We start from the raw sequence: 12,002 nt of genomic DNA, 5'->3' as shown, positions 1-12,002 counted from the left end.
AATCAAGCTATCCTGGCTGACGAGGGCTGAAAGCCCGAAACCGGTCCTAGGATGCTTGTTACCAGTCCAGGGAGGACCTGGCTTGGCAGTTCGGGCTGGACTGTTCCCATGGGGCACAGGGTCAAGACTGATTTGCATATGGCTGGGTTCAAACTGGAATGGCATGGTGAGCAAAAAAATGATGGATTTAGTCCCAGATCTCTGTACTGGGGTGAATGTATGACATTGTTCTGCATTCTGTCCATCAATTGTTGTTTTTGCATTTGTCACCCCGAGTGGGAAGGGTATGCTCAGACGTGAGTCCCGTGCTCTCCATGCCACTGGAATCAAGCTATCCTGGCTGACGAGGGCTGAAAGCCCGAAACCGGTCCTAGGATGCTTGTTACCAGTCCAGGGTGGACCTGGCTTGGCAGTTTGGGCTGGACTTTTCCCATGGGGCACAGGGTCAAGACTGATTTGCATATGGCTGGGTTCAAACTGGAATGGCATGGTGAGCAAAAAAACGATGTATTTAGGCCCAGATCTCTGTACTGGGGTGAATGTATGACATTGTTCTGCATTCTGTCCATCAATTGTTGTTTTTGCATTTGTCACCCCGAGTGGGAAGGGTATGCTCAGACGTGAGTCCCGTGCTCTCCATGCCACTGGAATCAAGCTATCCTGGCTGACGAGGGCTGAAAGCCCGAAACTGGTCCTAGGATGCTTGTTACCAGTCCAGGGAGGACCTGGCTTGGCAGTTCGGGCTGGACTGTTCCCATGGGGCACAGGGTCAAGACTGATTTGCATATGGCTGGGTTCAAACTGGAATGGCATAGAGAGCATAAAAACGATGGATTTAGGCCCAGATCTCTGTACTGGGGTGAATGTATGACATTGTTCTGCATTCTGTCCATCAATTGTTGTTTTTGCATTTGTCACCCCGAGTGGGAAGGGTGTGCTCAGACCTGAGTCCCGTGCTCTCCATGCCACTGGAATCAAGCTGTCCTGGCTGACGAGGGCTGAAAGCCCGAAACCGGTCCTAGGATGCTTGTTACCATCCAGGGAGGACCTGGCTTGGCAGTTCGGGCTGGACTGTTCCCATGGGGCACAGGGTCAAGAAGACTGATTTGCATATGGCTGGGTTCAAACTGGAATGGCATGGTGAGCAAAAAAACGATGGATTTAGGCCCAGATCTCTGTACTGGGGTGAATGTATGACATTGTTCTGCATTCTGTCCATCAATTGTTGTTTTTGCATTTGTCACCCCGAGTGGGAAGGGTATGCTCAGACGTGAGTCCCGTGCTCTCCATGCCACTGGAATCAAGCTATCCTGGCTGACGAGGGCTGAAAGCCCGAAACCGGTCCTAGGATGCTTGTTACCAGTCCAGGGAGGACCTGGCTTGGCAGTTCGGGCTGGACTGTTCCCATGGGACACAGGGTCAAGACTGATTTGCATATGGCTGGGTTCAAACTGGAATGGCATGGTGATTAAAAAAACGATGGATTTAGGCCCAGATCTCTGTACTGGGGTGAATGTATGACCTTGTTCTGCATTCTGTCCATCAATTGTTGTTTTTGCATTTGTCACCCCGAGTGGGAAGGGTATGCTCAGACGTGAGTCCCGTGCTCTCCATGCCACTGGAATCAAGCTATCCTGGCTGACGAGGGCTGAAAGCCCGAAACCGGTCCTAAGATGCTTGTTACCAGTCCTGGGAGGACCTGGCTTGGCAGTTCGGGCTGGACTGTTCCCATGGGGCACAGGGTCAAGACTGATTTGCATATGGCTGGGTTCAAACTGGAATGGCATGGTGAGCAAAAAAACGATGGATTTAGGCCCAGATCTCTGTACTGGGGTGAATGTATGACATTGTTCTGCATTCTGTCCATCAATTGTTGTTTTTGCATTTGTCACCCCGAGTGGGAAGGGTATGCTCAGACGTGAGTCCCGTGCTCTCCATGCCACTGGAATCAAGCTATCCTGGCTGACGAGGGCTGAAAGCCCGAAACCGGTCCTAGGATGCTTGTTACCAGTCCAGGGAGGATCTGGCTTGGCAGTTCAGGCTGGACTGTTCCCATGGGGCACAGGGTCAAGACTGATTTGCATATGGCTGGGTTCAAACTGGAATGGCATGGAGAGCATAAAAACGATGGATTTAGGCCCAGATCTCTGTACTGGGGTGAATGTATGACATTGTTCTGCATTCTGTCCATCAATTGTTGTTTTTGCATTTGTCACCCCGAGTGGGAAGGGTGTGCTCAGACCTGAGTCCCGTGCTCTCCATGCCACTGGAATCAAGCTGTCCTGGCTGACGAGGGCTGAAAGCCCGAAACCGGTCCTAGGATGCTTGTTACCAGTCCAGGGAGGACCTGGCTTGGCAGTTCGGGCTGGACTGTTCCCATGGGGCACAGGGTCAAGAAGACTGATTTGCATATGGCTGGGTTCAAACTGGAATGGCATGGTGAGCAAAAAAACGATGGATTTAGGCCCAGATCTCTGTACTGGGGTGAATGTATGACATTGTTCTGCATTCTTTCCATCAATTGTTGTTTTTGCATTTGTCACCCCGAGTGGGAAGGGTATGCTCAGACGTGAGTCCCGTGCTCTCCATGCCACTGGAATCAAGCTATCCTGGCTGACGAGGGCTGAAAGCCCGAAACCGGTCCTAGGATGCTTGTTACCAGTCCAGGGAGGACCTGGCTTGGCAGTTCGGGCTGGACTGTTCCCATGGGGCACAGGGTCAAGACTGATTTGCATATGGCTGGGTTCAAACTGGAATGGCATGGTGATTAAAAAAACGATGGATTTAGGCCCAGATCTCTGTACTGGGGTGAATGTATGACCTTGTTCTGCATTCTGTCCATCAATTGTTGTTTTTGCATTTGTCACCCCGAGTGGGAAGGGTATGCTCAGACGTGAGTCCCGTGCTCTCCATGCCTTTGGAATCAAGCTATCCTGGCTGACGAGGGCTGAAAGCCCGAAACCGGTCCTAGGATGCTTGTTACCAGTCCAGGGAGGACCTGGCTTGGCAGTTCGGGCTGGACTGTTCCCATGGGGCACAGGGTCAAGACTGATTTGCATATGGCTGGGTTCAAACTGGAATGGCATGGTGATTAAAAAAACGATGGATTTAGGCCCAGATCTCTGTACTGGGGTGAATGTATGACATTGTTCTGCATTCTGTCCATCAATTGTTGTTTTTGCATTTGTCACCCCGAGTGGGAAGGGTATGCTCAGATGTGAGTCCCGTGCTCTCCATGCCACTGGAATCAAGCTATCCTGTCTGACGAGGGCTGAAAGCCCGAAACCGGTCCTAGGATGCTTGTTACCAGTCCAGGGAGGACCTGGCTTGGCAGTTCGGGCTGGACTGTTCCCATGGGGCACAGGGTCAAGACTGATTTGCATATGGCTGGGTTCAAACTGGAATGGCATGGTGAGCAAAAAAACGATGGATTTAGGCCCAGATCTCTGTACTGGGGTGAATGTATGACATTGTTCTGCATTCTGTCCATCAATTGTTGTTTTTGCATTTGTCACCCCGAGTGGGAAGGGTATGCTCAGACGTGAGTCCCGTGCTCTCCATGCCACTGGAATCAAGCTTTCCTGGCTGACGAGGGCTGAAAGCCCGAAACCGGTCCTAGGATGCTTGTTACCAGTCCAGGGAGGACCTGGCTTGGCAGTTCGGGCTGGACTGTTCCCATGGGGCACAGGGTCAAGACTGATTTGCATATGGCTGGGTTCAAACTGGAATGGCATGGTGAGCAAAAAAACGATGGATTTAGGCCCAGATCTCTGTACTGGGGTGAATGTATGACATTGTTCTGCATTCTGTCCATCAATTGTTGTTTTTGCATTTGTCACCCCGAGTGGGAAGGGGATGCTCAGACGTGAGTCCCGTGCTCTCCATGCCACTGGAATCAAGCTATCCTGGCTGACGAGGGCTGAAAGCCCGAAACCGGTCCTAGGATGCTTGTTACCAGTCCAGGGAGGACCTGGCTTGGCAGTCCGGGCTGGACTGTTCCCATGGGGCACAGGGTCAAGACTGATTTGCATATGGCTGGGTTCAAACTGGAATGGCATGGTGAGCAAAAAAACGATGGATTTAGGCTCAGATCTCTGTACTGGGGTGAATGTATGACATTGTTCTGCATTCTGTCCATCAATTGTTGTTTTTGCATTTGTCACCCCGAGTGGGAAGGGTATGCTCAGCCGTGAGTCCCGTGCTCTCCATGCCACTGGAATCAAGCTATCCTGGCTGACGAGGGCTGAAAGCCCGAAACCGGTCCTAGGATGCTTGTTACCAGTCCAGGGAGGACCTGGCTTGGCAGTTCGGGCTGGACTGTTCCCATGGGGCACAGGGTCAAGACTGATTTGCATATGGCTGGGTTCAAACTGGAATGGCATGGTGATTAAAAAAACGATGGATTTAGGCCCAGATCTCTGTACTGGGGTGAATGTATGACCTTGTTCTGCATTCTGTCCATCAATTGTTGTTTTTGCATTTGTCACCCCGAGTGGGAAGGGTATGCTCAGACGTGAGTCCCGTGCTCTCCATGCCACTGGAATCAAGCTATCCTGGCTGACGAGGGCTGAAAGCCCGAAACCGGTCCTAGGATGCTTGTTACCAGTCCAGGGAGGACCTGGCTTGGCAGTTCGGGCTGGACTGTTCCCATGGGACACAGGGTCAAGACTGATTTGCATATGGCTGGGTTCAAACTGGAATGGCATGGTGATTAAAAAACGATGGATTTAGGCCCAGATCTCTGTACTGGGGAGAATGTATGACATTGTTCTGCATTCTGTCCATCAATTGTTGTTTTTGCATTTGTCACCCCGAGTGGGAAGGGTATGCTCAGACGTGAGTCCCGTGCTCTCCATGCCACTGGAATCAAGCTATCCTGGCTGATGAGGGCTGAAAGCCCGAAACCGGTCCTAGGATGCTTGTTACCAGTCCAGGGAGGACCTGGCTTGGCAGTTCGGGCTGGACTGTTCCCATGGGGCACAGGGTCAAGACTGATTTGCATATGGCTGGGTTCAAACTGGAATGGCATGGTGATTAAAAAAACGATGGATTTAGGCCCAGATCTCTGTACTGGGGTGAATGTATGACATTGTTCTGCATTCTGTCCATCAATTGTTGTTTTTGCATTTGTCACCCCGAGTGGGAAGGGTATGCTCAGACATGAGTCCCGTGCTCTCCATGCCACTGGAATCAAGCTATCCTGGCTGACGAGGGCTGAAAGCCCGAAACCGGTCCTAGGATGCTTGTTACCAGTCCAGGGAGGACCTGGCTTGGCAGTTCGGGCTGGACTGTTCCCATGGGGCAGAGAGTCAAGACTGATTTGCATATGGCTGGGTTCAAACTGGAATGGCATGGTGATTAAAAAAACGATGGATTTAGGCCCAGATCTCTGTACTGGGGTGAATGTATGACATTGTTCTGCATTCTGTCCATCAATTGTTGTTTTTGCATTTGTCACCCCGAGTGGGAAGGGTATGCTCAGACGTGAGTCCCGTGCACTCCATGCCACTGGAATCAAGCTATCCTGGCTGACGAGGGCTGAAATCCCGAAACCGGTCCTAGGATGCTTGTTACCAGTCCAGGGAGGACCTGGCTTGGCAGTTCGGGCTGGACTGTTCCCATGGGGCACAGGGTCAAGACTGATTTGCATATGGCTGGGTTCAAACTGGAATGGCATGGTGATTAAAAAAATGATGGATTTAGGCCCAGATCTCTGTACTGGGGTGAATGTATGACATTGTTCTGCATTCTGTCCATCAATTGTTGTTTTTGCATTTGTCACCCCGAGTGGGAAGGGTATGCTCAGACGTGAGTCCCGTGCTCTCCATGCCACTGGAATCAAGCTATCCTGGCTGACGAGGGCTGAAAGCCCGAAACCGGTCCTAGGATGCTTGTTACCAGTCCAGGGAGGACCTGGCTTGGCAGTTCGGGCTGGACTGTTCCCATGGGGCCCAGGGTCAAGACTGATTTGCATATGGCTGGGTTCAAACTGGAATGGCATGGTGAGCAAAAAAACGATGGATTTAGGCCCAGATCTCTGTACTGGGGTGAATGTATGACATTGTTCTGCATTCTGTCCATCAATTGTTGTTTTTGCATTTGTCACCCCGAGTGGGAAGGGTATGCTCAGACGTGAGTCCCGTGCTCTCCATGCCACTGGAATCAAGCTATCCTGGCTGACGAGGGCTGAAAGCCCGAAACCGGTCCTAGGATGCTTGTTACCAGTCCAGGGAGGACCTGGCTTGGCAGTTCGGGCTGGACTGTTCCCATGGGTCACAGGGTCAAGACTGATTTGCATATGGCTGGGATCAAACTGGAATGGCATGGTGAGCAAAAAAACGATGGATTTAGGCCCAGATCTCTGTACTGGGGTGAATGTATGACATTGTTCTGCATTCTGTCCATCAATTGTTGTTTTTGCATTTGTCACCCCGAGTGGGAAGGGTATGCTCAGATGTGAGTCCCGTGCTCTCCATGCCACTGGAATCAAGCTATCCTGTCTGACGAGGGCTGAAAGCCCGAAACCGGTCCTAGGATGCTTGTTACCAGTCCAGGGAGGACCTGGCTTGGCAGTTCGGGCTGGACTGTTCCCATGGGGCACAGGGTCAAGACTGATTTGCATATGGCTGGGTTCAAACTGGAATGGCATGGTGAGCAAAAAAACGATGGATTTAGGCCCAGATCTCTGTACTGGGGTGAATGTATGACATTGTTCTGCATTCTGTCCATCAATTGTTGTTTTTGCATTTGTCACCCCGAGTGGGAAGGGTATGCTCAGACGTGAGTCCCGTGCTCTCCATGCCACTGGAATCAAGCTATCCTGGCTGACGAGGGCTGAAAGCCCGAAACCGGTCCTAGGATGCTTGTTACCAGTCCAGGGAGGACCTGGCTTGGCAGTTCGGGCTGGACTGTTCCCATGGGGCACAGGGTCAAGACTGATTTGCATATGGCTGGGTTCAAACTGGAATGGCATGGTGAGCAAAAAAACGATGGATTTAGGCCCAGATCTCTGTACTGGGGTGAATGTATGACATTGTTCTGCATTCTGTCCATTAATTGTTGTTTTTGCATTTGTCACCCCGAGTGGGAAGGGTATGCTCAGACGTGAGTCCCGTGCTCTCCATGCCACTGGAATCAAGCTATCCTGGCTGACGAGGGCTGAAAGCCCGAAACCGGTCCTAGGATGCTTGTTACCAGTCCAGGGAGGACCTGGCTTGGCAGTTCGGGCTGGACTGTTCCCATGGGGCACAGGGTCAAGACTGATTTGCATATGGCTGGGATCAAACTGGAATGGCATGGTGAGCAAAAAAACGATGGATTTAGGCCCAGATCTCTGTACTGGGGTGAATGTATGACATTGTTCTGCATTCTGTCCATCAATTGTTGTTTTTGAATTTGTCACCCCGAGTGGGAAGGGTATGCTCAGATGTGAGTCCCGTGCTCTCCATGCCACTGGAATCAAGCTATCCTGTCTGACGAGGGCTGAAAGCCCGAAACCGGTCCTAGGATGCTTGTTACCAGTCCAGGGAGGACCTGGCTTGGCAGTTCGGGCTGGACTGTTCCCATGGGGCACAGGGTCAAGACTGATTTGCATATGGCTGGGTTCAAACTGGAATGGCATGGTGAGCAAAAAAACGATGGATTTAGGCCCAGATCTCTGTACTGGGGTGAATGTATGACATTGTTCTGCATTCTGTCCATCAATTGTTGTTTTTGCATTTGTCACCCCGAGTGGGAAGGGTATGCTCAGACGTGAGTCCCGTGCTCTCCATGCCACTGGAATCAAGCTATCCTGGCTGACGAGGGCTGAAAGCCTGAAACCGGTCCTAGGATGCTTGTTACCAGTCCAGGGAGGACCTGGCTTGGCAGTTCGGGCTGGACTGTTCCCATGGGGCACAGGGTCAAGACTGATTTGCATATGGCTGGGTTCAAACTGGAATGGCATGGTGAGCAAAAAAACGATGGATTTAGGCCCAGATCTCTGTACTGGGGTGAATGTATGACATTGATCTGCATTCTGTCCATCAATTGTTGTTTTTGCATTTGTCACCCTGAGTGGGAAGGGTATGCTCAGACATGAGTCCCGTGCTCTCCATGCCACTGGAATCAAGCTATCCTGGCTGACGAGGGCTGAAAGCCCGAAACCGGTCCTAGGATGCTTGTTACCAGTCCAGGGAGGATCTGGCTTGGCAGTTCGGGCTGGACTGTTCCCATGGGGCACAGGGTCAAGACTGATTTGCATATGGCTGGGTTCAAACTGGAATGGCATGGAGAGCAAAAAAACGATGGATTTAGGCCCAGATCTCTGTACTGGGGTGAATGTATGACATTGTTCTGCATTCTGTCCATCAATTGTTGTTTTTGCATTTGTCACCCCGAGTGGGAAGGGTATGCTCAGACGTGAGTCCCGTGCTCTCCATGCCACTGGAATCAAGCTATCCTGGCTGACGAGGGCTGAAAGCCCGAAACCGGTCCTAGGATGCTTGTTACCAGTCCATGGAGGACCTGGCTTGGCAGTTCGGGCTGGACTGTTCCCATGGGGCACAGGGTCAAGAAGACTGATTTGCATATGGCTGGGTTCCAACTGGAATGGCATGGTGAGCAAAAAAACGATGGATTTAGGCCCAGATCTCTGTACTGGGGTGAATGTATGACATTGTTCTGCATTCTGTCCATCAATTGTTGTTTTTGCATATGTCACCCCGAGTGGGAAGGGTATGCTCAGACGTGAGTCCCGTGCTCTCCATGCCACTGGAATCAAGCTATTCTGGCTGACGAGGGCTGAAAGCCCGAAACCGGTCCTAGGATGCTTGTTACCAGTCCAGGGAGGACCTGGCTTGGCAGTTCGGGCTGCACTGTTCCCATGGGGCACAGGGTCAAGACTGATTTGCATATGGCTGGGTTCAAACTGGAATGGCATGGTGATTAAAAAAACGATGGATTTAGGCCCAGATCTCTGTACTGGGGTGAATGTATGACATTGTTCTGCATTCTGTCCATCAATTGTTGTTTTTGCATTTGTCACCCCGAGTGGGAAGGGTATGCTCAGACGTGAGTCCCGTGCTCTCCATGCCACTGGAATCAAGCTATCCTGGCTGACGAGGGCTGAAAGCCCGAAACCGGTCCTAGGATGCTTGTTACCAGTCCAGGGAGGACCTGGCTTGGCAGTTCGGGCTGGACTGTTCCCATGGGGCACAGGGTCAAGACTGATTTGCATATGGCTGGGATCAAACTGGAATGGCATGGTGAGCAAAAAAACGATGGATTTAGGCCCAGATCTCTGTACTGGGGTGAATGTATGACATTGTTCTGCATTCTGTCCATCAATTGTTGTTTTTGCATTTGTCACCCCGAGTGGGAAGGGTATGCTCAGACGTGAGTCCCGTGCTCTCCATGCCACTGGAATCAAGCTATCCTGGCTGACGAGGGCTGAAAGCCCGAAACCGGTCCTAGGATGCTTGTTACCAGTCCAGGGAGGACCTGGCTTGGCAGTTCGGGCTGCACTGGTCCCATGGGGCACAGGGTCAAGACTGATTTGCATATGGCTGGGTTCAAACTGGAATGGCATGGTGATTAAAAAAACGATGGATTAAAAATGATTAAAAAAACGATGGATTTAGGCCCAGATCTCTGTACTGGGGTGATACATTCACCCCAGTATGACATTGTTCTGCATTCTGTCCATCAATTGTTGTTTTTGCATTTGTCACCCCGAGTGGGAAGGGTATGCTCAGACGTGAGTCCCGTGCTCTCCATGCCACTGGAATCAAGCTATCCTGGCTGACGAGGGCTGAAAGCCCGAAACCGGTCCTAGGATGCTTGTTACCAGTCCAGGGAGGACCTGGCTTGGCAGTTCGGGCTGGACTGTTCCCATGGGGCACAGGGTCAAGACTGATTTGCATATGGCTGGGTTCAAACTGGAATGGCATGGTAAGCAAAAAAATGATGGATTTAGGCCCAGATCTCTGTACTGGGGTGAATGTATGACATTGTTCTGCATTCTGTCCATCAATTGTTGTTTTTGCACTTGTCACCCCGAGTGGGAAGGGTATGCTCAGATGTGAGTCCCGTGCTCTCCATGCCACTGGAATCAAGCTATCCTGGCTGACGAGGGCTGAAAGCCCGAAACTGGTCCTAGGATGCTTGTTACCAGTCCAGGGAGGACCTGGCTTGGCAGTTCGGGCTGGACTGTTCCCATGGGGCACAGGGTCAAGACTGATTTGCATATGGCTGGGTTCAAACTGGAATGGCATGGAGAGCAAAAAAACGATGGATTTAGGCCCAGATCTCTGTACTGGGGTGAATGTATGACATTGTTCTGCATTCTGTCCATCAATTGTTGTTTTTGCATTTGTCACCCCGAGTGGGAAGGGTATGCTCAGACGTGAGTCTCGTGCTCTCCATGCCACTGGAATCAAGCTATCCTGGCCTACGAGGGCTGAAAGCCCGAAACCGGTCCTAGGATGCTTGTTACCAGTCCAGGGAGGACCTGGCTTGGCAGTTCGGGCTGGACTGTTCCCATGGGGCACAGGGTCAAGACTGATATGCATATGGCTGGGTTCAAACTGGAATGGCATGGAGAGCAAAAAAACGATGGATTTAGGCCCAGATCTCTGTACTGGGGTGAATGTATGACATTGTTCTGCATTCTGTCCATCAATTGTTGTTTTTGCATTTGTCACCCCGAGTGGGAAGGGTATGCTCAGACGTGAGTCCCGTGCTCTCCATGCCACTGGAATCAAGCTATCCTGGCTGACGAGGGCTGAAAGCCCGAAACCGGTCCTAGGATGCTTATTACCAGTCCAGGGAGGACCTGGCTTGGCAGTTCGGGCTGGACTGTTCCCATGGGGCACAGGGTCAAGACTGATTTGCATATGGCTGGGTTCAAACTGGAATGGCATGGTGAGCAAAAAAACGATGGATTTAAGCCCAGATCTCTGTACTGGGGTGAATGTATGACATTGTTCTGCATTCTGTCCATCAATTGTTGTTTTTGCATTTGTCACCCCGAGTGGGAAGGGTATGCTCAGACGTGAGTCCCGTGCTCTCCATGCCACTGGAATCAAGCTATCCTGGCTGACAAGGGCTGAAAGCCCGAAACCGGTCCTAGGATGCTTGTTACCAGTCCAGGGAGGACCTGGCTTGGCAGTTCGGGCTGGACTGTTCCCATGGGGCACAGGGTCAAGACTGATTTGCATATGGCTGGGTTCAAACTGGAATGGCATGGTGAGCAAAAAAAACGATGGATTTAGGCCCAGATCTCTGTACTGGGGTGAATGTATGACATTGTTCTGCATTCTGTCCATCAATTGTTGTTTTTGCATTTGTCACCCCGAGTGGGAAGGGTATGCTCAGATGTGAGTCCCGTGCTCTCCATGCCACTGGAATCAAGCTATCCTGTCTGACGAGGGCTGAAAGCCCGAAACCGGTCCTAGGATGCTTGTTACCAGTCCAGGGAGGACCTGGCTTGGCAGTTCGGGCTGGACTGTTCCCATGGGGCACAGGGTCAAGACTGATTTGCATATGGCTGGGTTCAAACTGGAATGGCATGGTGAGCAAAAAAACGATGGATTTAGGCCCAGATCTCTGTACTGGGGTGAATGTATGACATTGTTCTGCATTCTGTCCATCAATTGTTGTTTTTGCATTTGTCACCCCGAGTGGGAAGGGTATGCTCAGACGTGAGTCCCGTGCTCTCCATGCCACTGGAATCAAGCTATCCTGGCTGACGAGGGCTGAAAGCCCGAAACCGGTCCTAGGATGCTTGTTACCAGTCCAGGGAGGACCTGGCTTGGCAGGTCGGGCTGGACTGTTCCCATGGGGCACAGGGTCAAGACTGATTTGCATATGGCTGGGTTCAAACTGGAATGGCATGGTGAGCAAAAAAACGATGGATTTAGGCCCAGATCTCTGTACTGGGGTGAATGTATGACATTGATCTGCATTCTGTCCATCAATTGTTGTTTTTGCATTTGTCACCCTGAGTGGGAAGGGTATGCTCA

Source organism: Triturus cristatus, chromosome 5_1 (genome assembly GCF_964204655.1).
Source record: "Triturus cristatus chromosome 5_1, aTriCri1.1, whole genome shotgun sequence".
Lineage (NCBI taxonomy): Eukaryota > Metazoa > Chordata > Amphibia > Caudata > Salamandridae > Triturus > Triturus cristatus.
Note: the sequence above shows the minus strand (reverse complement) of the source record.